The 24,687-nt window shown below is 39.5% G+C and overlaps 46 non-coding genes across 46 annotated transcripts; 35 read left to right on the top strand and 11 right to left on the bottom strand.

Annotated features, from left to right (window-relative positions):
• Positions 1-7: 7 nt before the first annotated feature.
• Positions 8-89, bottom strand: Trnas-aga (transfer RNA serine (anticodon AGA)). The gene has a single exon. It is a non-coding gene; the product is annotated as a tRNA-Ser (tRNA).
• Positions 90-258: 169 nt separating this feature from the next.
• On the top strand, positions 259-331 carry Trnaf-gaa (transfer RNA phenylalanine (anticodon GAA)). The gene has a single exon. It is a non-coding gene; the product is annotated as a tRNA-Phe (tRNA).
• Positions 332-967: 636 nt separating this feature from the next.
• Positions 968-1,040, top strand: Trnaf-gaa (transfer RNA phenylalanine (anticodon GAA)). Its single transcript has one exon. It is a non-coding gene; the product is annotated as a tRNA-Phe (tRNA).
• Positions 1,041-1,307: 267 nt separating this feature from the next.
• Positions 1,308-1,389, bottom strand: Trnas-aga (transfer RNA serine (anticodon AGA)). Its single transcript has one exon. It is a non-coding gene; the product is annotated as a tRNA-Ser (tRNA).
• A 169-nt stretch (positions 1,390-1,558) lies between these two features.
• Positions 1,559-1,631, top strand: Trnaf-gaa (transfer RNA phenylalanine (anticodon GAA)). Its single transcript has one exon. It is a non-coding gene; the product is annotated as a tRNA-Phe (tRNA).
• A 1,208-nt stretch (positions 1,632-2,839) lies between these two features.
• On the top strand, positions 2,840-2,912 carry Trnaf-gaa (transfer RNA phenylalanine (anticodon GAA)). The gene has a single exon. It is a non-coding gene; the product is annotated as a tRNA-Phe (tRNA).
• A 635-nt stretch (positions 2,913-3,547) lies between these two features.
• Positions 3,548-3,620, top strand: Trnaf-gaa (transfer RNA phenylalanine (anticodon GAA)). The gene has a single exon. It is a non-coding gene; the product is annotated as a tRNA-Phe (tRNA).
• A 263-nt stretch (positions 3,621-3,883) lies between these two features.
• Positions 3,884-3,965, bottom strand: Trnas-aga (transfer RNA serine (anticodon AGA)). Its single transcript has one exon. It is a non-coding gene; the product is annotated as a tRNA-Ser (tRNA).
• Positions 3,966-4,134: 169 nt separating this feature from the next.
• Positions 4,135-4,207, top strand: Trnaf-gaa (transfer RNA phenylalanine (anticodon GAA)). Its single transcript has one exon. It is a non-coding gene; the product is annotated as a tRNA-Phe (tRNA).
• A 636-nt stretch (positions 4,208-4,843) lies between these two features.
• Trnaf-gaa (transfer RNA phenylalanine (anticodon GAA)) lies at positions 4,844-4,916 on the top strand. The gene has a single exon. It is a non-coding gene; the product is annotated as a tRNA-Phe (tRNA).
• A 635-nt stretch (positions 4,917-5,551) lies between these two features.
• On the top strand, positions 5,552-5,624 carry Trnaf-gaa (transfer RNA phenylalanine (anticodon GAA)). The gene has a single exon. It is a non-coding gene; the product is annotated as a tRNA-Phe (tRNA).
• A 263-nt stretch (positions 5,625-5,887) lies between these two features.
• Positions 5,888-5,969, bottom strand: Trnas-aga (transfer RNA serine (anticodon AGA)). The gene has a single exon. It is a non-coding gene; the product is annotated as a tRNA-Ser (tRNA).
• Positions 5,970-6,138: 169 nt separating this feature from the next.
• Trnaf-gaa (transfer RNA phenylalanine (anticodon GAA)) lies at positions 6,139-6,211 on the top strand. The gene has a single exon. It is a non-coding gene; the product is annotated as a tRNA-Phe (tRNA).
• Positions 6,212-6,345: 134 nt separating this feature from the next.
• On the top strand, positions 6,346-6,418 carry Trnaf-gaa (transfer RNA phenylalanine (anticodon GAA)). Its single transcript has one exon. It is a non-coding gene; the product is annotated as a tRNA-Phe (tRNA).
• Positions 6,419-7,053: 635 nt separating this feature from the next.
• Trnaf-gaa (transfer RNA phenylalanine (anticodon GAA)) lies at positions 7,054-7,126 on the top strand. Its single transcript has one exon. It is a non-coding gene; the product is annotated as a tRNA-Phe (tRNA).
• A 635-nt stretch (positions 7,127-7,761) lies between these two features.
• On the top strand, positions 7,762-7,834 carry Trnaf-gaa (transfer RNA phenylalanine (anticodon GAA)). The gene has a single exon. It is a non-coding gene; the product is annotated as a tRNA-Phe (tRNA).
• Positions 7,835-8,097: 263 nt separating this feature from the next.
• Trnas-aga (transfer RNA serine (anticodon AGA)) lies at positions 8,098-8,179 on the bottom strand. Its single transcript has one exon. It is a non-coding gene; the product is annotated as a tRNA-Ser (tRNA).
• A 169-nt stretch (positions 8,180-8,348) lies between these two features.
• Trnaf-gaa (transfer RNA phenylalanine (anticodon GAA)) lies at positions 8,349-8,421 on the top strand. The gene has a single exon. It is a non-coding gene; the product is annotated as a tRNA-Phe (tRNA).
• A 134-nt stretch (positions 8,422-8,555) lies between these two features.
• Trnaf-gaa (transfer RNA phenylalanine (anticodon GAA)) lies at positions 8,556-8,628 on the top strand. The gene has a single exon. It is a non-coding gene; the product is annotated as a tRNA-Phe (tRNA).
• Positions 8,629-9,262: 634 nt separating this feature from the next.
• Positions 9,263-9,335, top strand: Trnaf-gaa (transfer RNA phenylalanine (anticodon GAA)). The gene has a single exon. It is a non-coding gene; the product is annotated as a tRNA-Phe (tRNA).
• Positions 9,336-9,598: 263 nt separating this feature from the next.
• On the bottom strand, positions 9,599-9,680 carry Trnas-aga (transfer RNA serine (anticodon AGA)). Its single transcript has one exon. It is a non-coding gene; the product is annotated as a tRNA-Ser (tRNA).
• A 169-nt stretch (positions 9,681-9,849) lies between these two features.
• On the top strand, positions 9,850-9,922 carry Trnaf-gaa (transfer RNA phenylalanine (anticodon GAA)). Its single transcript has one exon. It is a non-coding gene; the product is annotated as a tRNA-Phe (tRNA).
• Positions 9,923-10,555: 633 nt separating this feature from the next.
• Positions 10,556-10,628, top strand: Trnaf-gaa (transfer RNA phenylalanine (anticodon GAA)). Its single transcript has one exon. It is a non-coding gene; the product is annotated as a tRNA-Phe (tRNA).
• A 263-nt stretch (positions 10,629-10,891) lies between these two features.
• Positions 10,892-10,973, bottom strand: Trnas-aga (transfer RNA serine (anticodon AGA)). The gene has a single exon. It is a non-coding gene; the product is annotated as a tRNA-Ser (tRNA).
• Positions 10,974-11,142: 169 nt separating this feature from the next.
• Trnaf-gaa (transfer RNA phenylalanine (anticodon GAA)) lies at positions 11,143-11,215 on the top strand. Its single transcript has one exon. It is a non-coding gene; the product is annotated as a tRNA-Phe (tRNA).
• Positions 11,216-11,849: 634 nt separating this feature from the next.
• On the top strand, positions 11,850-11,922 carry Trnaf-gaa (transfer RNA phenylalanine (anticodon GAA)). Its single transcript has one exon. It is a non-coding gene; the product is annotated as a tRNA-Phe (tRNA).
• A 636-nt stretch (positions 11,923-12,558) lies between these two features.
• Positions 12,559-12,631, top strand: Trnaf-gaa (transfer RNA phenylalanine (anticodon GAA)). The gene has a single exon. It is a non-coding gene; the product is annotated as a tRNA-Phe (tRNA).
• A 263-nt stretch (positions 12,632-12,894) lies between these two features.
• On the bottom strand, positions 12,895-12,976 carry Trnas-aga (transfer RNA serine (anticodon AGA)). The gene has a single exon. It is a non-coding gene; the product is annotated as a tRNA-Ser (tRNA).
• A 169-nt stretch (positions 12,977-13,145) lies between these two features.
• On the top strand, positions 13,146-13,218 carry Trnaf-gaa (transfer RNA phenylalanine (anticodon GAA)). The gene has a single exon. It is a non-coding gene; the product is annotated as a tRNA-Phe (tRNA).
• Positions 13,219-13,852: 634 nt separating this feature from the next.
• Positions 13,853-13,925, top strand: Trnaf-gaa (transfer RNA phenylalanine (anticodon GAA)). Its single transcript has one exon. It is a non-coding gene; the product is annotated as a tRNA-Phe (tRNA).
• Positions 13,926-14,267: 342 nt separating this feature from the next.
• On the top strand, positions 14,268-14,340 carry Trnaf-gaa (transfer RNA phenylalanine (anticodon GAA)). The gene has a single exon. It is a non-coding gene; the product is annotated as a tRNA-Phe (tRNA).
• A 134-nt stretch (positions 14,341-14,474) lies between these two features.
• Positions 14,475-14,547, top strand: Trnaf-gaa (transfer RNA phenylalanine (anticodon GAA)). The gene has a single exon. It is a non-coding gene; the product is annotated as a tRNA-Phe (tRNA).
• Positions 14,548-14,812: 265 nt separating this feature from the next.
• Positions 14,813-14,894, bottom strand: Trnas-aga (transfer RNA serine (anticodon AGA)). The gene has a single exon. It is a non-coding gene; the product is annotated as a tRNA-Ser (tRNA).
• Positions 14,895-15,063: 169 nt separating this feature from the next.
• Trnaf-gaa (transfer RNA phenylalanine (anticodon GAA)) lies at positions 15,064-15,136 on the top strand. The gene has a single exon. It is a non-coding gene; the product is annotated as a tRNA-Phe (tRNA).
• A 635-nt stretch (positions 15,137-15,771) lies between these two features.
• On the top strand, positions 15,772-15,844 carry Trnaf-gaa (transfer RNA phenylalanine (anticodon GAA)). Its single transcript has one exon. It is a non-coding gene; the product is annotated as a tRNA-Phe (tRNA).
• A 633-nt stretch (positions 15,845-16,477) lies between these two features.
• On the top strand, positions 16,478-16,550 carry Trnaf-gaa (transfer RNA phenylalanine (anticodon GAA)). The gene has a single exon. It is a non-coding gene; the product is annotated as a tRNA-Phe (tRNA).
• A 263-nt stretch (positions 16,551-16,813) lies between these two features.
• Trnas-aga (transfer RNA serine (anticodon AGA)) lies at positions 16,814-16,895 on the bottom strand. Its single transcript has one exon. It is a non-coding gene; the product is annotated as a tRNA-Ser (tRNA).
• Positions 16,896-17,064: 169 nt separating this feature from the next.
• On the top strand, positions 17,065-17,137 carry Trnaf-gaa (transfer RNA phenylalanine (anticodon GAA)). The gene has a single exon. It is a non-coding gene; the product is annotated as a tRNA-Phe (tRNA).
• Positions 17,138-17,771: 634 nt separating this feature from the next.
• On the top strand, positions 17,772-17,844 carry Trnaf-gaa (transfer RNA phenylalanine (anticodon GAA)). Its single transcript has one exon. It is a non-coding gene; the product is annotated as a tRNA-Phe (tRNA).
• Positions 17,845-18,186: 342 nt separating this feature from the next.
• Trnaf-gaa (transfer RNA phenylalanine (anticodon GAA)) lies at positions 18,187-18,259 on the top strand. The gene has a single exon. It is a non-coding gene; the product is annotated as a tRNA-Phe (tRNA).
• A 134-nt stretch (positions 18,260-18,393) lies between these two features.
• Positions 18,394-18,466, top strand: Trnaf-gaa (transfer RNA phenylalanine (anticodon GAA)). Its single transcript has one exon. It is a non-coding gene; the product is annotated as a tRNA-Phe (tRNA).
• A 134-nt stretch (positions 18,467-18,600) lies between these two features.
• Positions 18,601-18,673, top strand: Trnaf-gaa (transfer RNA phenylalanine (anticodon GAA)). The gene has a single exon. It is a non-coding gene; the product is annotated as a tRNA-Phe (tRNA).
• Positions 18,674-18,938: 265 nt separating this feature from the next.
• Positions 18,939-19,020, bottom strand: Trnas-aga (transfer RNA serine (anticodon AGA)). The gene has a single exon. It is a non-coding gene; the product is annotated as a tRNA-Ser (tRNA).
• Positions 19,021-19,189: 169 nt separating this feature from the next.
• Positions 19,190-19,262, top strand: Trnaf-gaa (transfer RNA phenylalanine (anticodon GAA)). The gene has a single exon. It is a non-coding gene; the product is annotated as a tRNA-Phe (tRNA).
• A 635-nt stretch (positions 19,263-19,897) lies between these two features.
• On the top strand, positions 19,898-19,970 carry Trnaf-gaa (transfer RNA phenylalanine (anticodon GAA)). The gene has a single exon. It is a non-coding gene; the product is annotated as a tRNA-Phe (tRNA).
• A 634-nt stretch (positions 19,971-20,604) lies between these two features.
• On the top strand, positions 20,605-20,677 carry Trnaf-gaa (transfer RNA phenylalanine (anticodon GAA)). Its single transcript has one exon. It is a non-coding gene; the product is annotated as a tRNA-Phe (tRNA).
• The last annotated feature ends 4,010 nt before the right edge of the window (positions 20,678-24,687 follow it).

The following is a 24,687-nucleotide window of genomic DNA, read 5'->3' as shown; positions in this document are numbered from 1 at the left end:
AGAACGGCGTTGTCGGCAGGATTCGAACCTGCGCGGGCAGAGCCCAACAGATTTCTAGTCTGTCGCCTTAACCACTCGGCCACGACAACTGCGGAACATTCTGATTCAGATATTACTATAAAAAACGTATAACGATGGCCAATCCGAGAAGATTTGTTTCCAAATACTTCAACTAGTTGATATACCGTGTTTTTATTACAATAATATGGAAGTATCCCAGCAAAAATGACCTGAATCCAGCAACGAATACTAACGTCTGCCTCGATAGCTCAGTCGGGAGAGCGTCAGACTGAAGATATGAAGGTCCCTGGTTCAATCCCGGGTCGAGGCATTATTTACTTTTAAACTATAAAGACCACAGTGATTGTTCTTGTGCCTACTTGAGGCAAATAGAAAAAAAAAACTGAGAGAAAGTCCAATCAACGAACTTGCGTGATGTTAATCCAAATAAATTTGAATAACCGACCTTCTCCAAATAAATCCCTTGAACAGATCACAGCATTGATTGGGAAAATGTCAGGATGGAAAGTGAACCAAGTAAAGTGAATACCATGTAAACAAATGTATAAACAATTTCGTCAAATAAAGGGAACGGCGTTGTCCGCAGGATTCAAATCATTTCAGCAGATCACAGCATTAATTGGGGAAATATCAGGATGAAAAACGAACCAAATAAAGTGAATATCATGTAAACAAATGTATAAACAATTTCGTCAAATAAAGGGAACGGCGTTGTCCGCAGGATTCAAACCTGCGCGGGTAGAACCCAACAGGTTTCTAGTCTGTCGCCTTATCCACAGGGTCACGACAACTGCAGCACATTCTGATTGCCAATAGATTGTCACTTGGTTAATATTTTTATCTGAATACTTTAACAGGTCGATATACCGTTTTAACACAAAATATGGAATTTTGATTTTGTATCACATCAAAAATGACAAGAATTCAGCAACGGCTCTAAACGTCTGCCTCGATAGCTCAGTCGGGAGAGCGTCAGACTGAAGATCTGAAGGTCCCTGGTTCAATCCCGGGTCGAGGCATTATTTACTTTTAAACTACAAAAAACCACTGTGATTGTTCTTGTGCCTACCTGCGGCAAATAAAAGATTGAGAGAAACTCCAAGCAACAAACTTGCTTGATGTTAAACAAAATAAATTTGAAAAATCGACCTTCTCCTAATATGTCCTTTGAACAGATCGCAACATTGATTGGCAAAACGTCGGGATGGCAAAGGAAGTACAGAAAGTCGATACCATGTAAACCTATGTATATATATATATACAATTTCATCAAACTAGGAGAACGGCGTTGTCGGCAGGATTCGAACCTGCGCGGGCAGAGCCCAACAGATTTCTAGTCTGTCGCCTTAACCACTCGGCCACGACAACTGCGGCACATTCTGATTCAGATATTACTATAAAAAACGTATAACGATGGCCAATCCGAGATGATTTGTTCCCAAATACTTCAACTAGTTGATATACCGTGTTTTTATTACAATAATATGGAAGTATCCCAGCAAAAATGACCTGAATCCAGCAACGAATACTAACGTCTGCCTCGATAGCTCAGTCGGGAGAGCGTCAGACTGAAGATCTGAAGGTCCCTGGTTCAATCCCGGTTCGAGGCATTATTTACTTTTAAACTATAAAGACCACAGTGATTGTTTTTGTGCCTACTTGAGGCAAATAGAAAATAAACTGAGAGAAACTCCAATCAAAGAACTTGCGTGATGTTAATCAAAATAAATTTTAATATTCGACCTTCTCCAAATAAATCCTTTGAAGAGATCACAGCATTGATTGGCAAAATGTCAGGATGGAAAACGAACCAAATAAAGTGAATACCATGTAAACAAATGTATAAACAATTTCGACAAATAAGGGGAACGGCGTTGTCCGCAGGATTCAAATAATTTCAGCAGATCAAAGCATTAATTGGGGAAACCTCAGGATGAAAAACTAACCAAATAAAGTGAATACCATGTATACAAATGTATACACAATTTCGTCAAATAAGGGGAACGGCGTTGTCCGCAGGATTCAAACCTGCGCGGGTAGAGCCTAACATATTTCTAGTCTGTCGCCCTAACCACCCGGTCACGACAACTGCAGCACATTCTGATTGCCAATAGATTGTCATTCGGTTAATATTTTTATCTGAATACTTTAACAGGTCGATATACCGTTTTAACACAAAATATGGGATTTTGATTTTGTATCAAATCAAAAATGACAAGAATTCAGCAACGGCTCCAAACGTCTGCCTCGATAGCTCAGTCGGGAGAGCGTCAGACTGAAGATCTGAAGGTCCCTGGTTCAATCTCGGGTCGAGTCATTATTTACTTTTAAACTCTAAAGACCACAGTGATTGTTCTTGTGCATAATTGAGGCAAATAGAAAAAAAAACTGTGGGGAACTCCAATCAAAGAACTTGCGTGATGTTAATCAAAATAAATTTGAATATTCCACCATCTCCAAAGAAATCCTTTGAACAGATCACAGCATTGATTGGCAAAATGTCAGGATGGAAAGCGAACCAAATAAAGTGAATATCATGTAAACAAATGTATAAACAATTTCGTCAAATAAGGGGAACGGCGTTGTCCGCAGGATTCAAACTTGCGCGGGTAGAGCCCAACATATTTCTAATTTTGTCGCCCTAACCATCCGGTCACGACAACTGCAGCACATTCTGATTGCCAATAGATTGTCACTTGGTTGATATTTTTATCTGAATACTTTAACAGGTCGATATACCGTTTTAACACAAAATATGGGATTTTGATTTTGTATCCCATCAAAAATGACAAGAATTCAGCAACAGCTCCAAACGTCTGCCTCGATAGCTCAGTCGGGAGAGCGTCAGACTGAAGATCTGAAGGTCCCTGGTTCAATCCCGTGTCGAGGCATTATCTGCTTTTAAACTATAAAGACCACAGTGATTGTTCTTGTGCCTACTTGAGGCAAATAGAAAAAAAAAACTGAGAGAAACTCCAATCAACGAACTTGCGTGATGTTAATCAAAATAAATTTGAATAATCGACCTTCTCCAAATAAATCCTTTGAACAGATCACAGCATTGATTGGGAAAATGTCAGGATGGAAAGCGAATCAAGTAAAGTGAATACCATGTAAACAAATGTATAAACAATTTCGTCAAATAAGGAGAACGGCGTTGTCCGCAGTATTCAAATCATTTCAGCAGATCACAGCATTAATTGGGGAAACATCAGGATGAAAAACAAAACAAATAAAGTGAATACCATGTAAACAAATGTATAAACAATTTCGTCAAATAAGGGGAACGGCGTTGTCCGCAGGATTCAAACCTGCGCGGGTAGTGCCCAACAGGTTTCTAGTCTGTCGCCTTAACCACCCGGTCACGACAATTGCAGCACATTCTGATTGCCAATAGATTGTCACTCGGTTAATATTTTTATCTGAATACTTTAACAGGTCGATATACCGTTTTAACACAAAATATGGAATTTTGATTTTGTATCACATCAAAATGACAAGAATTCAGCAACGGCTCCAAACCTCTGCCTCGATAGCTCAGTCGGGAGAGCGTCAGACTGAAGATCTGAAGGTCCCTGGTTCAATCCCGTGTCGAGGCATTACTTACTTTTAAACTCCAAAAAACCACAGTGAATTTTCTTGTGCCTACTTGCGGCAAATAAAAGATTGAGAGATACTCCAAGCAACGAACTTGCGTGATGTTAAACAAAATAAATTTGAAAAATCGACCTTCTCCAAATATGTCCTTTGAACAGATCGCAACATTGATTGGTGAAACGTCGGGATGGCAAAGGAAGTACAGAAAGTCGATACCATGTAAACCAATGTAAATATATACAATTTCATCAAATTAGGAGAATGGCGTTGTCGGCAGGATTCGAACCTGCGCGGGCAGAGCCCAACAGATTTCTAGTCTCTCGCCTTAACCACTCGGCCACGACAACTGCGGCACATTCTGATTCAGATATTACTATAAAAAACGTATAACAATGGCCAATCCGAGAAGATTTGTTTCCAAATACTTCAACTAGTTGATATACCGTGTTTTTATTACAACAATGTGAAAGTATCCCAGCAAAAATGACCTGAATCCAGCAACGACTACTAACGTCTGCCTCGATAGCTCAGTCGGGAGAGCGTCAGACTGAAGATCTGAAGGTCCCTGGTTCAATCCCGGTTCGAGGCATTATTTACTTTTAAACTCTAAAGACCACAGTGATTGTTCTTGTGCATACTTGAGGCAAATAGAAAAAAAAAACTGTGGGGAACTCCAATCAAAGAACTTGCGTGATGTTTTTCAAAATAAATTTGAATATTCCACCATCTCCAAAGAAATCCTTTGAACAGATCACAGCATTGATTGGCAAAATGTCAGGATGGAAAGCGAACCAAATAAAGTGAATATCATGTAAACAAATGTATAAACAATTTCGTCAAATAAGGGGAACGGCGTTGTCCGCAGGATTCAAATCATTTCAGCAGATCACAGCATTAATTGGGGAAACATCAGGATGAAAAACGAACCAAATAAAGTGAATACCATGTCAACAAATGTATAAACAATTTCGAAAAATAAGGGGAACGGCGTTGTCCGCAGGATTCAAACCTGCACGGGTAGAGCCCAACATATTTCTAGTCTGTCGCCCTAACCACCCGGTCACGACAACTGCAGAACATTCTGATTGCCAATAGATTGTCACTTGGTTAATATTTTTATCTGAATACTTTAACAGGTCGATATACCGTTTTAATACAAAATATGGGATTTTGATTTTGTATCCCATCAAAAATGACAAGAATTCAGCAACGGCTCCAAACGTCTGCCTCGATAGCTCAGTCGGGAGAGCGTCAGACTGAAGATCTGAAGGTCCCTGGTTCAATCCCGGGTCGAGGCATTATTTCCTTTTAATCTATATAGACCACAGTGATTGTTCTTGTGCCTACTTGAGGCAAATAGAAAAAAAACCTGAGAGAAACTCCAATCAACGAACTTGCGTGATGTTAATCAAAATAAATTTGAATAATCGACCTTCTCCAAATAAATCCTTTGAACAGATCACAGCATTGATTGGGAAAATGACAGGATGGAAAGCGAACCAAGTAAAGTGAATACCACGTAAACAAATGTATAAACAATTTCGTCAAATAAGGAGAACGGCGTTGTCCGCAGTATTCAAATCATTTCAGCAGATCACAGCATTAATTGGGGAAACATCAGGATGAAAAACGAACCAAATAAAGTGAATACCACGTAAACAAATGTATAAACAATTTCGTAAAATAAGGGGAACGGCGTTGTCCGCAGGATTCAAACCTGCGCGGGTAGAGCCCAACAGGTTTCTAGTCTGTCGCCCTAACCACCCGGTCACGACAATTGCAGCACATTCTGATTGCCAATAGATTGTCACTCGGTTAATATTTTTATCTGAATACTTTAACAGGTCGATATACCGTTTTAACACAAAATATGGAATTTTGATTTTGTATCACATCAAAAATGACAAGAATTCAGCAACGGCTCTAAACCTCTGCCTCGATAGCTCAGTCGGGTGAGCGTCAGACTGAAGATCTGAAGGTCCCTGGTTCAATCCCGGGTCGAGGCATTACTTACTTTTAAACTCCAAAGAACCACAGTGAATGTTCTTGTGCCTACCTGCGGCAAATAAAAGATTGAGAAAAACTCCAAGCAACAAACTTGCGTGATGTTAAAAAAAATAAATTTGAAAAATCGACCTTCTCCAAATATGTCCTTTGGACAGATCGCAACATTGATTAGTAAAACGCCAGGATGGCCAAGGAAGTACAGTAAGTGAATTCCATGTAAACCAATGTATATATATACAATTTCATCAAATTAGGAGAACGGCGTTGTCGGCAGGATTCGAACCTGCGCGGGCAGAGCCCAACAGATTTCTAGTCTGTCGCCTTAACCACTCGGCCACGACAACTGCGGCGCTTTCTGATTCAGATATTACTATAAAAAACGTAAAACGATGGCCACTCCGAGAATATTTGTTTCCAAATACTTCAACTAGTTGATATACCGTGTTTTAATTACAACAATATGGAAGTATCCCAGCGAAAATGACCTGAATCCAGCAACGACTACTAACGTCTGCCTCGATAGCTCAGTCGGGAGAGCGTCAGACTGAAGATCTGAAGGTCCCTGGTTCAATCTCGGGTCGAGGCATTATTTACTTTTAAACTACAAAAAAACACTGTGATTGTTCTTGTGCCTACTTGCGGAAAATAAAAGATTGGAAGAAGCTTCAACCAACAAACTTGCGTGATGTTGCCTGAATCCAGCAACGACTACTAACGTCAGCCTCGATAGCTCAGTCGGGAGAGCGTCAGACTGAAGATCTGAAGGTCCCTGGTTCAATCCCGAGTCGAGGCATTATCTACTTTTAAACTATAAAGACCACAGTGATTGTTCTTGTGCCTACTTGAGGTAAATAGAAAAAAAAACTGAGAGAAACTCCAATCAACGAACTTGCGTGATGTTAATCAAAATAAATTTGAATAATCGACCTTCTCCAAATAAATCCTTTGAACAGATCACAGCATTGATTGGGAAAATGTCAGGATGGAAAGCGAACCAAGTAAAGTGAATACCATGTAAACAAATGTATAAACAATTTCGACAAATAAGGGGAACGGCGTTGTCCGCAGGATTCAAATCATTTCAGCAGATCACAGCATTAATTGGGGAAACATCAGGATGAAAAACGAACCAAATAAAGTGAATACCATGTCAACAAATGTATAAACAATTTCGAAAAATAAGGGGAACGGCGTTGTCCGCAGGATTCAAACCTGCACGGGTAGAGCCCAACATATTTCTAGTCTGTCGCCCTAACCACCCGGTCACGACAACTGCAGCACATTCTGATTGCCAATAGATTGTCACTTGGTTAATATTTTTATCTGAATACTTTAACAGGTCGATATACCGTTTTAATACAAAATATGCGATTTTGATTTTGTATCCCATCAAAAATGACAAGAATTCATCAACGGCTCCAAACGTCTGCCTCGATAGCTCAGTCGGGAGAGCGTCAGACTGAAAATCTGAAGGTCCCTGGTTCAATCCCGGGTCGAGGCATTATTTACTTTTAAACTATATAGACCACAGTGATTGTTCTTGTGCCTACTTGAGGCAAATAGAAAAAAAACCTGAGAGAAACTCCAATCAACGAACTTGCGTGATGTTAATCAAAATAAATTTGAATAATCGACCTTCTCCAAATAAATCCTTTGAACAGATCACAGCATTGATTGGGAAAATGTCAGGATGGAAAGCGAACCAAGTAAAGTGAATACCATGTAAACAAATGTACAAACAATTTCGTCAAATAAGGAGAACGGCGTTGTCCGCAGTATTCAAATCATTTCAGCAGATCACAGCATTAATTGGGGAAACATCAGGATGAAAAACGAACCAAATAAAGTGAATACCATGTAAACAAATGTATAAACAATTTCGTAAAATAAGGGGAACGGCGTTGTCCGCAGGATTCAAACCTGCGCGGGTAGAGCCCAACAGGTTTCTAGTCTGTCGCCCTAACCACCCGGTCACGACAATTGCAGCACATTCTGATTGCCAATAGATTGTCACTCGGTTAATATTTTTATCTGAATACTTTAACAGGTCGATATACCGTTTTAACACAAAATATGGAATTTTGATTTTGTATCACATCAAAAATGACAAGAATTCAGCAACGGCTCTAGACCTCTGCCTCGATAGCTCAGTCGGGTGAGCGTCAGACTGAAGATCTGAAGGTCCCTGGTTCAATCCCGGGTCGAGGCATTACTTACTTTTAAACTCCAAAGAACCACAGTGAATGTTCTTGTGCCTACCTGCGGCAAATAAAAGATTGAGAGAAACTCCAAGCAACAAACTTGCGTGATGTTAAAAAAAATAAATTTGAAAAATCGACCTTCTCCAAATATGTCCTTTGAACAGATCGCAACATTGATTAGTAAAACGCCAGGATGGCCAAGGAAGTACAGTAAGTGAATTCCATGTAAACCAATGTATATATATACAATTTCATCAAATTAGGAGAACGGCGTTGTCGGCAGGATTCGAACCTGCGCGGGCAGAGCCCAACAGATTTCTAGTCTGTCGCCTTAACCACTCGGCCACGACAACTGCGGCGCTTTCTGATTCAGATATTACTATAAAAAACGTAAAACGATGGCCACTCCGAGAATATTTGTTTCCAAATACTTCAACTAGTTGATATACCGTGTTTTAATTACAACAATATGGAAGTATCCCAGCGAAAATGACCTGAATCCAGCAACGACTACTAACGTCTGCCTCGATAGCTCAGTCGGGAGAGCGTCAGACTGAAGATCTGAAGGTCCCTGGTTCAATCTCGGGTCGAGGCATTATTTACTTTTAAACTACAAAAAAACACTGTGATTGTTCTTGTGCCTACTTGCGGAAAATAAAAGATTGGAAGAAACTTCAACCAACAAACTTGCGTGATGTTGCCTGAATCCAGCAACGACTACTAACGTCAGCCTCGATAGCTCAGTCGGGAGAGCGTCAGACTGAAGATCTGAAGGTCCCTGGTTCAATCCCGAGTCGAGGCATTATCTACTTTTAAACTATAAAGACCACAGTGATTGTTCTTGTGCCTACTTGAGGCAAATAGAAAAAAAAACTGAGAGAAACTCCAATCAACGAACTTGCGTGATGTTAATCAAAATAAATTTGAATAATCGACCTTCTCCAAATAAATCCTTTGAACAGATCACAGCATTGATTGGGAAAATGTCAGGATGGAAAGCGAACCAAGTAAAGTGAATACCATGTAAACAAATGTATAAACAATTTCGTCAAATAAGGAGAACGGCGTTGTCCGCAGTATTCAAATCATTTCAGCAGATCACAGCATCAATTGGGGAAACATCAGGATGAAAAACGAAACAAATAAAGTGAATACCATGTAAACAAATGTATAAACAATTTCGTCAAATAAGGGGAACGGCGTTGTCCGCAGGATTCAAACCTGCGCGGGTAGAGCCTAACATATTTCTAGTCTGTCGCCCTAACCACCCGGTCACGACAACTGCAGCACATTCTGATTGCCAATAGATTGTCATTCGGTTAATATTTTTATCTGAATATTTTAACAGGTCGATATACCGTTTTAACACAAAATATGGAATTTTGATTTTGTATCACATCAAAATGACAAGAATTCAGCAACGGCTCCAAACCTCTGCCTCGATAGCTCAGTCGGGAGAGCGTCAGACTGAAGATCTGAAGGTCCCTGGTTCAATCCCGTGTCGAGGCATTACTTACTTTTAAACTCCAAAGAACCACAGTGAATTTTCTTGTGCCTACTTGCGGCAAATAAAAGATTGAGAGAAACTCCAAGCAACGAACTTGCGTGATGTTAAACAAAATAAATTTGAAAAATCGACCTTCTCCAAATATGTCCTTTGAACAGATCGCAACATTGATTGGTAAAACGTCGGGATGGCAAAGGAAGTACAGAAAGTCGATACCATGTACACCAATTTAAATATATACAATTTCATCAAATTAGGAGAACGGCGTTGTCGGCAGGATTCGAACCTGCGCGGGCAGAGCCCAACAGATTTCTAGTCTGTCGCCTTAACCACTCGGCCACGACAACTGCGGCACATTCTGATTCAGATATTACTATAAAAAACGTATAACGATGGCCAATCCGAGAAGATTTGTTTCCAAATACTTCAACTAGTTGATATACCGTGTTTTTATTACAACAATATGGAAGTATCCCAGCAAAAATGACCTGAATCCAGCAACGACTACTAACGTCTGCCTCGATAGCTCAGTCGGGAGAGCGTCAGACTGAAGATCTGAAGGTCCCTGGTTCAATCCCGGTTCGAGGCATTATTTACTTTTAAACTATAATGACCACAGTGATTGTTTTTGTGCCTACTTGAGGCAAATAGAAAATAAACTGAGAGAAACTCCAATCAAAAAACTTGCGTGATGTTAATCAAAATAAATTTGAATATTCGACCTTCTCCAAATAAATCCTTTGAAGAGATCACAGCATTAATTGGCAAAATGTCAGGATGGAAAACGAACCAAATAAAGTGAATACCATGTAAACAAATGTATAAACAATTTCGACAAATAAGGGGAACGGCGTTGTCCGCAGGATTCAAATAATTTCAGCAGATCAAAGCATTAATTGGGGAAACATCAGGATAAAAAACTAACCAAATAAAGTGAATACCATGTATACCAATGTATAAACAATTTCGCCAAATAAGGGGAACGGCGTTGTCCGCAGGATTCAAACCTGCGCGGGTAGAGCCTAACATATTTCTAGTCTGTCGCCCTAACCACCCGGTCACGACAACTGCAGCACATTCTGATTGCCAATAGATTGTCGTTCGGTTAATATTTTTATCTGAATACTTTAACAGGTCGATATACCGTTTTAACACAAAATATGGAATTTTGATTTTGTATCACATCAAAATGACAAGAATTCAGCAACGGCTCCAAACCTCTGCCTCGATAGCTCAGTCGGGAGAGCGTCAGACTGAAGATCTGAAGTTCCCTGGTTCAATCCCGTGTCGAGGCATTACTTACTTTTAAACTCCAAAGAACCACAGTGAATTTTCTTGTGCCTACTTGCGGCAAATAAAAGATTGAGAGAAACTCCAAGCAACGAACTTGCGTGATGTTAAACAAAATAAATTTGAAAAATCGACCTTCTCCAAATATGTCCTTTGAACAGATCGCAACATTGATTGGTAAAACGTCGGGATGGCAAAGGAAGTACAGAAAATCGATACCATGTACACCAATGTAAATATATACAATTTCATCAAATTAGGAGAACGGCGTTGTCGGCAGGATTCGAACCTGCGCGGGCAGAGCCCAACAGATTTCTAGTCTGTCGCCTTAACCACTCGGCCACGACAACTGCGGCACATTCTGATTCAGATATTACTATAAAAAACGTATAACGATGGCCAATCCGAGAAGATTTGTTTCCAAATACTTCAACTAGTTGATATACCGTGTTTTTATTACAACAATATGGAAGTATCCCAGCAAAAATGACCTGAATCCAGCAACGACTACTAACGTCTGCCTCGATAGCTCAGTCGGGAGAGCGTCAGACTGAAGATCTGAAGGTCCCTGGTTTAATCCCGGTTCGAGGCATTATTTACTTTTAAACTATAAAGACCACAGTGATTGTTTTTGTGCCTACTTGAGGCAAATAGAAAATAAACTGAGAGAAACTCCAATCAAAGAACTTGCGTGATGTTAATCAAAATAAATTTGAATATTCGACCTTCTCCAAATAAATCCTTTGAAGAGATCACAGCATTGATTGGCAAAATGTCAGGATGGAAAACGAACCAAATAAAGTGAATACCATGTAAACAAATGTATAAACAATTTCGACAAATAAGGGGAACGGCGTTGTCCGCAGGATTCAAATAATTTCAGCAGATCACAGCATTAATTGGGGAAACATCAGGATAAAAAACTAACCAAATAAAGTGAATACCATGTATACCAATGTATAAACAATTTCGTCAAATAAGGGGAACGGCGTTGTCCGCAGGATTCAAACCTGCGCGGGTAGAGCCTAACATATTTCTAGTCTGTCGCCCTAACCACCCGGTCACGACAACTGCAGCACATTCTGATTGCCAATAGATTGTCATTCGATTAATTTTTTTATCTGAATAATTTAACAGGTCGATATACCGTTTTAACACAAAATATGTGATTTTGATTTTGTATCACATCAAAAATGACAAGAATTCAGCAACGGCTCCAAACGTCTGCCTCGATAGCTCAGTCGGGAGAGCGTCAGACTGAAGATCTGAAGGTCCCTGGTTCAATCCCGAGTCGAGGCATTATCTACTTTTAAACTATAAAGACCACAGTGATTGTTCTTGTGCCTACTTGAGGCAAATAGAAAAAAAAAAACTGAGAGAAACTCCAATCAACGAACTTGCGTGATGTTAATCAAAATAAATTTGAATAATCGACCTTCTCCAAATAAATCCTTTGAACAGATCACAGCATTGATTGGGAAAATGTCAGGATGGAAAGCGAACCAAGTAAAGTGAATACCATGTAAACAAATGTATAAACAATTTCGTCAAATAAGGAGAACGGCGTTGTCCGCAGTATTCAAACCATTTCAGCAGATCACAGCATTAATTGGGGAAACATCAGGATGAAAAACGAAACAAATAAAGTGAATACCATGTAAACAAATGTATAAACAATTTCGTCAAATAAGGGGAACGGCGTTGTCCGCAGGATTCAAACCTGCGCGGGTAGTGCCCAACAGGTTTTTAGTCTGTCGCCTTAACCACCCGGTCACGACAATTGCAGCACATTCTGATTGCCAATAGATTGTCACTCGGTTAATATTTTTATCTGAATACTTTAACAGGTCGATATACCGTTTTAACACAAAATATGGAATTTTGATTTTGTATCACATCAAAATGACAAGAATTCAGCAACGGCTCCAAACCTCTGCCTCGATAGCTCAGTCAGGAGAGCGTCAGACTGAAGATCTGAAGGTCCCTGGTTCAATCCCGTGTCGAGGCATTACTTACTTTTAAACTCCAAAGAACCACAGTGAATTTTCTTGTGCCTACTTGCGGCAAATAAAAGATTGAGAGAAACTCCAAGCAACGAACATGCGTGATGTTAAACAAAATAACTTTGAAAAATCGACCTTCTCCAAATATGTCCTTTGAACAGATCGCAACATTGATTAGTAAAACGTCGGGATGGCAAAGGAAGTACAGAAAGTCGATACCATGTACACCAATGTAAATATATACAATTTCATCAAATTAGGAGAACGGCGTTGTCGGCAGGATTCGAACCTGCGCGGGCAGAGCCCAACAGATTTCTAGTCTGTCGCCTTAACCACTCGGCCACGACAACCGCGGCACATCCTGATTCAGATATTACTATAAAAAACGTATAACTATGGCAAATCCGAGAAGATTTGTTTCCAAATACTTCAACTAGTTGATATACCGTGTTTTTATTACAACAATATGGAAGTATCCCAGCAAAAATGACCTGAATCCAGCAACGACTACTAACGTCTGCCTCGATAGCTCAGTCGGGAGAGCGTCAGACTGAAGATCTGAAGGTCCCTGGTTCAATCCCGGTTCGAGGCATTATTTACTTATAAACTATAAAGACCACAGTGATTGTTTTTGTGCCTACTTGAGGCAAATAGAAAATAAACTGAGAGAAACTCCAATCAAAGAACTTGCGTGATGTTAATCAAAATAAATTTGAATATTCGACCTTCTCCAAATAAATCCTTTGAAGAGATCACAGCATTGATTGGCAAAATGTCAGGATGGAAAACGAACCAAATAAAGTGAATACCATGTAAACAAATGTATAAACAATTTCGACAAATAAGGGGAACGGCGTTGTCCGCAGGATTCAAATAATTTCAGCAGATCAAAGCATTAATTGGGGAAACATCAGGATAAAAAACTAACCAAATAAAGTGAATACCATGTATACCAATGTATAAACAATTTCGTCAAATAAGGGGAACGGCGTTGTCTGCAGGATTCAAACCTGCGCGGGTAGAGCCTAACATATTTCTAGTCTGTCGCCCTAACCACCCGGTCACGACAACTGCAGCACATTCTGATTGCCAATAGATTGTCGTTCGGTTAATATTTTTATCTGAATACTTTAACAGGTCGATATACCGTTTTAACACAAAATATGGGATTTTGATTTTGTATCACATCAAAAATGACAAGAATTCAGCAACAGCTCCAAACGTCTGCCTCGATAGCTCAGTCGGGAGAGCGTCAGACTGAAGATCTGAAGGTCCCTGGTTCAATCCCGGGTCGAGGCATTATTTACTTTTAAAATATAAAGACCACAGTGATTGTTCTTGTGCCTACTTGCGGCAATTAAAAGATTGAGGGAAACTCCAAGCAACAAACTTGCGTGATGTTAAACAAAATAAATTTGAAAAATCGACCTTCTCCAAATATGTCCTTTGAATAGATCGCAACATTGATTGGTAAAACGTCGGGATGGCAAAGGAAGTACAGAAAGTCGATACCATGTAAACCAATGTAAATATATACAATTTCATCAAATTAGGAGAACAGCGTTGTCGGCAGGATTCGAACCTGCGCGGGCAGAGCCCAACAGATTTCTAGTTAAACCTCAGCAACGGCTCCAAACGTCTGCCTCGATAGCTCAGTCGGGAGAGCGTCAGACTGAAGATCTGAAGGTCCCTGGTTCAATCTCGGGTCGAGGCATTATTTACTTTTAAACTACAAAAAACCACTGTGATTGTACTTGTGCCTACTTGCGGAAAATAAAAGATTGGGAGAAACTTCAACCAACAAACTTGCGTGATGTTGCCTGAATCCGGCAACGACTACTAACGTCAGCCTCGATAGCTCAGTCGGGAGAGCGTCAGACTGAAGATCAGAAGGTCCCTGGTTCAATCCCGGGTCGAGGCATTATTTACTTTTAAACTACAAAGAACCACAGTGATTGTTTTTGTGCCTACTTGAGGCAAATAAAAGATTGAGGAAACTTCAAGCAACAAACTTGCGTGATGTTAAACAAAATAAATTTGAAAAATCGACCTTCTCCAAATATGTCCTTTGAACAGATCGCAACATTGATTGGTAAAACGTCAGGATGACAAAGGAAGTATAGAAATCGATACCATGTAAACCTATGTATATATATATATACAATTTCATCAAATCAGGAGAACGGCGTTGTCGGCAGGATTCGAACCTGCGCGGGCAGAGCCCAACAGATATCTAGTCTGTCGCCTTAACCACTCGGCCACGACTACTGCGGCACATTCTGATTCAGATATTACTATAAAAAACGTATAACGATGGCCAATCCGAGAAGATTTGTTTCCAAATACTTCAACTAGTTGATATACCGTGTTTTTATTACAACAATATGAAAGTATCCCAGCAAAAATGACCTGAATCCAGCAACGACTACTAACGTCTGCCTCGATAGCTCAGTCGGGAGAGCGTCAGACTGAAGATCTGAAGGTCCCTGGTTCAATCCCGGGTTGAGGCATTATTTACTTTTAAACTCAAAGGACCACAGTGATTGTTCTTGTGCCTACTTGAGGCAAATAGTAAAAAAAACTGAGAGAAACTCCAATCAAAGAACTTGCGTGATGTTAATCAAAATAAATTTGAATATTCGATCTTCTCCAAAGAAATCCTTTGAACAGATCACAGCATTGATTGGCAAAATGTCAGGATGGAAAGCGAACCAAATAAAGTGAATATCATGTAAACAAATGTATAAACAATTTCGACAAATAAGGGGAACGGCGTTGTCCGCAGGATTCAAATCATTTCAGCAGATCACAGCATTAATTGGGGAAACATCAGGATGAAAAACGAACCAAATAAAGTGAATACCATGTCAACAAATGTATAAACAATTTTGAAAAATAAGGGGAACGGCGTTGTCCGCAGGATTCAAACCTGCACGGGTAGAGCCCAACATATTTCTAGTCTGTCGCCCTAACCACCCGGCCACGACAACTGCAGCACATTCTGATTGCTAATAGATTGTCACTTGGTTAATATTTTTATCTGAATACTTTAACAGGTCGATATACCGTTTTAAAACAAAATATGGGATTTTGATTTTGTATCCCATCAAAAATGACAAGAATTCAGCAACGGTTCCAAACGTCTGCCTCGATAGCTCAGTCGGGAGAGCGTCAGACTGAAGATCTGAAGGTCCCTGGTTCAATCCCGAGTCGAGGCATTATTTACTTTTAAACTATATAGACCACAGTGATTGTTCTTGTGCCTACTTGAGGCAAATAGAAAAAAACCTGAGAGAAACTCCAATCAACGAACTTGCGTGATGTTAATCAAAATAAATTTGAATAATCGACCTTCTCCAAATAAATCCTTTGAACAGATCACAGCATTGATTGGGAAAATGTCAGGATGGAAAGCGAACCAAGTAAAGTGAATACCATGTAAACAAATGTATAAACAATTTCGTCAAATAAGGAGAACGGCGTTGTCCGCAGTATTCAAATCATTTCAGCAGATCACAGCATTAATTGGGGAAACATCAGGATGAAAAACGAACCAAATAAAGTGAATACCATGTGAACAAATGTATAAACAATTTCGTCAAATAAGGGGAACGGCGTTGTCCGCAGGATTCAAACCTGCGCGGGTAGAGCCCAACAGGTTTCTAGTCTGTCGCCTTGACCACCCGGTCACGACAATTGCAGCACATTCTGATTGCCAATAGATTGTCACTCGGTTAATATTTTTATCTGAATACTTTAACAGGTCGATATACCGTTTTAACACAAAATATGAAATTTTGATTTTGTATCACATCAAAATGACAAGAATTCAGCAACGGCTCCAAACCTCTGCCTCGATAGCTCAGTCGGGAGAGCGTCAGACTGAAGATCTGAAGGTCCCTGGTTCAATCCCGTGTCGAGGCATTACTTACTTTTAAACTACAAAGAACCACAGTGAATTTTCTTGTGCCTACTTGCGGCAAATAAAAGATTGAGAGAAACTCCAAGCAACGAACTTGCGTGATGTTAAACAAAATAACTTTGAAAAATCGACCTTCTCCAAATATGTCCTTTGAACAGATCGCAACATTGATTGGTAAAACGTCGGGATGGCAAAGGAAGTACAGAAAGTCGATACCATGTACACCAATGTAAATATATACAATTTCATCAAATTAGGAGAACGGCGTTGTCGGCAGGATCCGAACCTGCGCGGGCAGAGCCCAACAGATTTCTAGTCTGTCGCCTTAACCACTCGGCCACGACAACTGCGGCACATTCTGATTCAGATATTACTATAAAAAACGTATAACGATGGCCAATCCGAGAAGATTTGTTTCCAAATACTTCAACTAGTTGATATACCGTGTTTTTATTACAACAATATGGAAGTATCCCAGCAAAAATGACCTGAATCCAGCAATGACTACTAACGTCTGCCTCGATAGCTCAGTCGGGAGAGCGTCAGATTGAAGATCTGAAGGTCCCTGGTTCAATCCCGGTTCGAGGCATTATTTACTTTTAAACTATAAAGACCACAGTGATTGTTTTTGTGCCTACTTGAGGCAAATAGAAAATAAACTGAGAGAAACTCCAATCAAAGAACTTGCGTGATGTTAATCAAAATAAATTTGAATATTCGACCTTCTCCAAATAAATCCTTTGAAGAGATCACAGCATTGATTGGCAAAATGTCAGGATGGAAAACGAACCAAATAAAGTGAATACCATGTAAACAAATGTATAAACAATTTCGACAAATAAGGGGAACGGCGTTGTCCGCAGGATTCAAATAATTTCAGCAGATCAAAGCATTAATTGGGGAAACATCAGGATAAAAAACTAACCAAATAAAGTGAATACCATGTATACCAATGTATAAACAATTTCGTCAAATAAGGGGAACGGCGTTGTCCGCAGGATTCAAACCTGCGCGGGTAGAGCCTAACATATTTCTAGTCTGTCGCCCTAACCACCCGGTCACGACAACTGCAGCACATTCTGATTGCCAATAGATTGTCGTTCGGTTAATATTTTTATCTGAATACTTTAACAGGTCGATATACCGTTTTAACACAAAATATGGGATTTTAATTTTGAATCACATCAAAAATGACAAGAATTCAGCAACAGCTCCAAACGTCTGCCTCGATAGCTCAGTCGGGAGAGCGTCAGACTGAAGATCTGAAGGTCCCTGGTTCAATCCCGGGTCGAGGCATCATTTACTTTTAAAATATAAAGACCACAGTGATTGTTCTTGTGCCTACTTGCGGCAATTAAAAGATTGAGGGAAACTCCAAGCAACAAACTTGCGTGATGTTAAACAAAATAAATTTGAAAAATCGACCTTCTCCAAATATGTCCTTTGAATAGATCGCAACATTGAATGGTAAAACGTCGGGATGGCAAAGGAAGTACAGAAAGTCGATACCATGTAAACCAATGTAAATATATACAATTTCATCAAATTAGGAGAACAGCGTTGTCGGCAGGATTCGAACCTGCGCGGGCAGAGCCCAACAGATTTCTAGTTAAACCTCAGCAACGGCTCCAAACGTCTGCCTCGATAGCTCAGTCGGGAGAGCGTCAGACTGAAGATCTGAAGGTCCCTGGTTCAATCTCGGGTCGAGGCATTATTTACTTTTAAACTACAAAAAACCACTGTGATTGTACTTGTGCCTACTTGCGGAAAATAAAAGATTGGGAGAAACTTCAACCAACAAACTTGCGTGATGTTGCCTGAATCCGGCAACGACTACTAACGTCAGCCTCGATAGCTCAGTCGGGAGAGCGTCAGACTGAAGATCAGAAGGTCCCTGGTTCAATCCCGGGTCGAGGCATTATTTACTTTTAAACTACAAAAAACCACTGTGATTGTACTTGTGCCTACTTGCGGAAAATAAAAGATTGGGAGAAACTTCAACCAACAAACTTGCGTGATGTTGCCTGAATCCGGCAACGACTACTAACGTCAGCCTCGATAGCTCAGTCGGGAGAGCGTCAGACTGAAGATCAGAAGGTCCCTGGTTCAATCCCGGGTGGAGGCATTATTTACTTTTAAACTACAAAGAACCACAGTGATTGTTTTTGTGCCTACTTGAGGCAAATAAAAGATTGAGGAAACTTCAAGCAACAAACTTGCGTGATGTTAAACAAAATAAATTTGAAAAATCGACCTTCTCCAAATATGTCCTTTGAACAGATCGCAACATTGATTGGTAAAACGTCAGGATGACAAAGGAAGTATAGAAATCGATACCATGTAAACCTATGTATATATATATATACAATTTCATCAAATTAGGAGAACGGCGTTGTCGGCAGGATTCGAACCTGCGCGGGCAGAGCCCAACAGATATCTAGTCTGTCGCCTTAACCACTCGGCCACGACAACTGCGGCACATTCTGATTCAGATATTACTATAAAAAACGTATAACGATGGCCAATCCGAGAAGATTTGTTTCCAAATACTTCAACTAGTTGATATACCGTGTTTTTATTACAACAATATGAAAGTATCCCAGCGAAAATGACCTGAATCCAGCAACGACTACTAACGTCTGCCTCGATAGCTCAGTCGGGAGAGCGTCAGACTGAAGATCTGAAGGTCCCTGGTTCAATCCCGGTTCGAGGCATTATTTACTTTTAAACTCAAAAGACCACAGTGATTGTTCTTGTGCCTACTTGAGGCAAATAGTAAAAAAAACTGAGAGAAACTCCAATCAAAACACTTGCGTGATGTTAATCAAAATAAATTTGAATGTTCGATCTTCTCCAAAGAAATCCTTTGAACAGATCACAGCATTGATTGGCAAAATGTCAGGATGGAAAGCGAACCAAATAAAGTGAATATCATGTAAACAAATGTATAAACAATTTCGACAAATAAGGGGAACGGCGTTGTCCGCAGGATTCAAATCATTTCAGCAGATCACAGCATTAATTGGGGAAACATCAGGATGAAAAACGAACCAAATAAAGTGAATACCATGTCAACAAATGTATAAACAATTTTGAAAAATAAGGGGAACGGCGTTGTCCGCAGGATTCAAACCTGCACGGGTAGAGCCCAACATATTTCTAGTCTGTCGCCCTAACCACCCGGCCACGACAACTGCAGCACATTCTGATTGCCAATAGATTGTCACTTGTTTAATATTTTTATCTGAATACTTTAACAGGTCGATATACCGTTTTAAAACAAAATATGGGATTTTGATTTTGTATCCCATCAAAAATGACAAGAATTCAGCAACGGTTCCAAACGTCTGCCTCGATAGCTCAGTCGGGAGAGCGTCAGGCTGAAGATCTGAAGGTCCCTGGTTCAATCCCGGGTCGAGGCATTATTTACTTTTAAACTATATAGACCACAGTGATTGTTCTTGTGCCTACTTGAGGCAAATAGAAAAAAACCTGAGAGAAACTCCAATCAACGAACTTGCGTGATGTTAATCAAAATAAATTTGAATAATCGACCTTCTCCAAATAAATCCTTTGAACAGATCACAGCATTGATTGGGAAAATGTCAGGATGGAAAGCGAACCAAGTAAAGTGAATACCATGTAAACAAATGTATAAACAATTTCGTCAAATAAGGAGAACGGCGTTGTCCGCAGTATTCAAATCATTTCAGCAGATCACAGCATTAATTGGGGAAACATCAGGATGAAAAACGAACCAAATAAAGTGAATACCATGTAAACAAATGTATAAACAATTTCGTCAAATAAGGGGAACCGCGTTGTCCGCAGGATTCAAACCTGCGCGGGTAGAGCCCAACAGGTTTCTAGTCTGTCGCCTTAACCACCCGGTCACGACAATTGCAGCACATTCTGATTGCCAATAGATTGTCACTCGGTTAATATTTTTATCTGAATACTTTAACAGGTCGATATACCGTTTTAACACAAAATATGGAATTTTGATTTTGTATCACATCAAAAATGACAAGAATTCAGCAACGTCTCCTAACGTCTGCCTCGATAGCTCAGTCGGGAGAGCGTCAGACTGAATATCTGAAAGTCCCTGGTTCAATCCCGGGTCGAGGCATTTTTTTACTTTTAAACTGTAAAGACCACAGTGATTGTTCTTGTGCCTTCTTGAGGCAAATAGAAAAAAATCAACGAACTTGCGTGATGTTAAACAAGATAAATTGGAAAAATCGACCTTCTACAAATATATCCTTTGAACAGATCACAGCATTGATTGGAAAAACGTCAGGATGGAAAGCGAACCTGTCAGACCGTTGCATGAATAAAATCCTGAAATAATCTCAATATTCTATAAATGTGACGCAGATCGAAAGATTAGCGATTGATATGTTTTTTTTTCATTTTTATAACAGTTTTTATCAAAAAAGTTTTACAATCCTTAGGGAAAAGTGGCCTGTCGAGCGGTACTAAAATTCCAATATCTCCGTTATTTCTTGACCGTTTTTAAAAAACTGGGTATGGTTTTCCTATTTTAACTCAGATCTATCCACTGGCGCATTTTTTGTTTAAATCGGATGTACTTTATTTTTTTGTAACTTACCTACATGAATATCCACATTTAAGCAGTACAAAATTATTGTGACTTGTGAAATTGAAGCAGTACGCGAGGGATTACAGTACTGTTAGCGCAAAATGCACATTCGACGTTCATTTTAGCACAAAGACGTAAACAGTTTTGTCGAATGCACGCGCCACGAGTGCATCTTTCGTTGCCTCCCGGTGGAGAATTTTAGCCTATTTTGTCAGAGCTATTTCAAGACTAATTTTTCATTACTACTATTAAAACTACAACTCCGAAAGAGGCAAATGATGATTGACTTATTTGATTCATACTTAAATTCCCTAATCACAATCTGAAACTAACGAATAGCATTCAAAATCGCAAAAACGAAGTATTGTTTACAACCACGACTTAAAATCTGTCAGGGTGACGAAAGTGTCTGAGCGGATGCGAAAAGGCCCATCATTACGTCACTTTTTGCATCTTGCTGATTGGCCAATGTTACGAAATAAACAAGGAAGACGATGCTCGAGAAAAGTTTTCTTGAAAAAATATTTGGCCATTTTTGCGTGTTATTGGGGGCCGGATAAAATGACGACGCGGGCCGTAGTTTGGTGACCCCTGCTGTAATGCATGGTAATTTGTGTTTTGAATTTTCGTTGTGATTTTTGCACGACGAAATAAACGTATCTGCGTATCTATAAACGTAAAAATGTATCTATAGACGTGTCTATTATCTTATAAGACAAGAGCTATGAGATAATATTGCTTTGTTCAGGTGATAATATACCTTATACCTACTCTTCAATAAAGAGTTGTTTCTCGTGCTGCATTTTTTTCTGTAACGTTTCGTCTGACCGAGGTCAGAATTCTCCATAGTCAACTTTATTCTTAGTAATTGGAATCCCAGAATTCTTCAGGCAAGCATATTTCAACTTTCAATATCCAGTATCCTGTCTTCAATGGTAATCCTTATCTCGGCAGGCGCCCCTCGATGTTGTCGTGACGAGTGTTTAAGGCGACAGACTAGAAACATGTTGGACTTTGCCCGCGCAGCTTCGAATCCTGCCGACAACGCCGTTCTCCTAATAAAGATATTTCAGAAGCAATTTTGCGTTGCCGCCTTATCGGGAATACAGGGTCATTTCCTTCGTTTCATTCACCAGAAAAGCATTTTATCGCAAATATTTAGAATACAATTAAGTACCGGTTTGTCAAAATAATAAGGATACCTCGGCTGCGCCTGTCGAAAGCCTCGCTAGCTCCGTCGGTAAGTGTTAGATCTGAAAGTCCATGGTTCAGCACCTGGTCGAGGCATCTTTTGCTACTACACACATTAGTAACAATGCTCGACATATTTTATAACTAATCAATTTTTTAAAACAGCGATAAATATTTATTTCAGAATTCTACTTCCATGTGGAAACATTCCACTCTCTTTCTATAAAAAAAAAGTACCCACAAATTGAGTTTTCAAGACTTTGTGGCATTCCATCATTCGTGTTTCGCGGAAAGACAACAAGCTAGAAAATGAATTATTCTCTTTTAGCATAACCTTTACACTTTCTTTCAATTCGGGGTAGAGGCCTTTCCTTGAGCAAACTTCGCTCAGCGCTCACTTATATCTTCTCGTGCAGTAATTTTGCCACTTTGAGGACAATGAACATTTTCTAACCTAAAAATGGAGCAATGGGATAATATCGTTTTGTTTAGCCATATATACCGGATTTTTCATGTATACCCGTGCTACAGTTTGTTCGCTTCGATAATTATCAAGATGTTCGATAATTATCTCAATATTTAGTTAATCTCGTGTTTATTCAGAATTATTTGTGATCCATACATTGGCCACCGCAAAACAGATTTAATCAAAATTGAAATGGTATTTTCAAAGCGGTTGGGTGTGACCGGTTTAAAATAAATACTTTGACAATATCCTATTTCATCGCCATAAAGCACTTTTGGATGGATTTACGAAGCCCCAGGGCTCTCCGATTTCAAATCACTCTGGCAGTCTGGGATACCTTGACAATAAAAACGAAGACAAAAAGTAGAAGAATAGGGGGGAATCGGCTTATCGGCTTTCCTCTACACATGAGTAAATATGTTATCCCCATTCTATATCAATGAATACAAAGCCCCACGTCCCCCTTTACATGGGTCGTAACTCATAACGAGTGATGGCATACAAATTTGTTGTCAGCCTGTTCCATCACAAAAGTCATATTTTTCGGCCTGTTCTGTTACATGTTTTTATAGTAATGCTGACCGATTCGCTGATCTCATTAAATTCCGTGAGACGGTTCTATAGAACGGGCTAAATCCCACCACTGGTCTTAAGCACCCCCCCCCCCCCCCCCCCCCTTTGGTTTGAGAAAAAATTTTCATGCGAAACTTCTTCCACAAAAAAGCAGGGCACCGTCGTTTCACGGTCGCGCATTATGGTTTCGTAAAAACGATAGTATCACCGCAGCGCACTTAACACCGCCATACTTTTTTATCTTTACGATATAATATTTTTTTAGTTGGCGCAAAATGACAAATAAGAATGCGTGATTGTTGATTGCTATTCAGTACCGCGTATGTAACCGCGTTATGGCCATTCGAAATGAAAGAAGGGTTAGGAGCTAATTTCAGACATTCTCTTCCCGATTTCTTTTATTTTAATACAAAGCAGGGCGCATTGAAAAGCGAAATAGAATTTATTAACATAAATTTACAACGAGTTACGTAAAATTTACCGCCGGCTATCGCCAACAGACAGAAACGATGAATGTGAGAATTTTTTATTTTGTGTCATTTTTGCGCAATCATATTTTTCAATTTCTAATTATGCGTAAATCGCGTCAACATCGTTTTTGTAAATTTAGAAACGTTGAATCAGATAAGAAAGGCATGTGAATAATGTATTCTATGCAAATTTCCCGAGATATTGCGGAGAAATAATATTTTGACCACGTAGAAATGCCATTATTGCTGATTTATTCACGTGTTAAGTATCAGTGTTTTAAACCAAAGCTGAGTTACGTCAATACTCAACACTGAGTTTTCTAGACATTACCAATTTGAGGAGTTTAATGATTATTTAATATTAAAGTAACACGGAAACGATATAGAATTAAATGTCAACTATCAGCTTCAAAAATATCGCATCCCGGGGTCAGTAATGATAATATTGCTTGCGCAAAATTGGGACCGTAACTGTGATACAAATCCAACACAGAAGATAAAAATCAGAATAAAATTAATTTTTGTTGAGAATACATTCCTTAGTAGTTGTCTTTAACATCTTCGCCGATGTTCGTTAAAATATTCGAATAATTTTATATAAAAAAATGAGGTTTGCCCACCACTAATCACGGCGCATGTAAATAATCAATAAATGACAATAAAAAATCAACTTTGTTAGCATTAAACTCCAAGGAAAATTTCCACATTTCATGATTCGATCGGCGCTACACGCGAGCGTGTTTTCGTATATATTCACCAAAAACCGTCAAAAAACAGAGGCGAGCTACACGTGACTGTGGAATTTCGCTGTGAACGACGCATTGTTTTTAATTTAT

The sequence above is a fragment of the Styela clava genome, chromosome 2 (genome assembly GCF_964204865.1).
Source record: "Styela clava chromosome 2, kaStyClav1.hap1.2, whole genome shotgun sequence".
Lineage (NCBI taxonomy): Eukaryota > Metazoa > Chordata > Ascidiacea > Stolidobranchia > Styelidae > Styela > Styela clava.
Note: the sequence above shows the minus strand (reverse complement) of the source record. Positions and strands in the feature narration are given on the sequence as shown.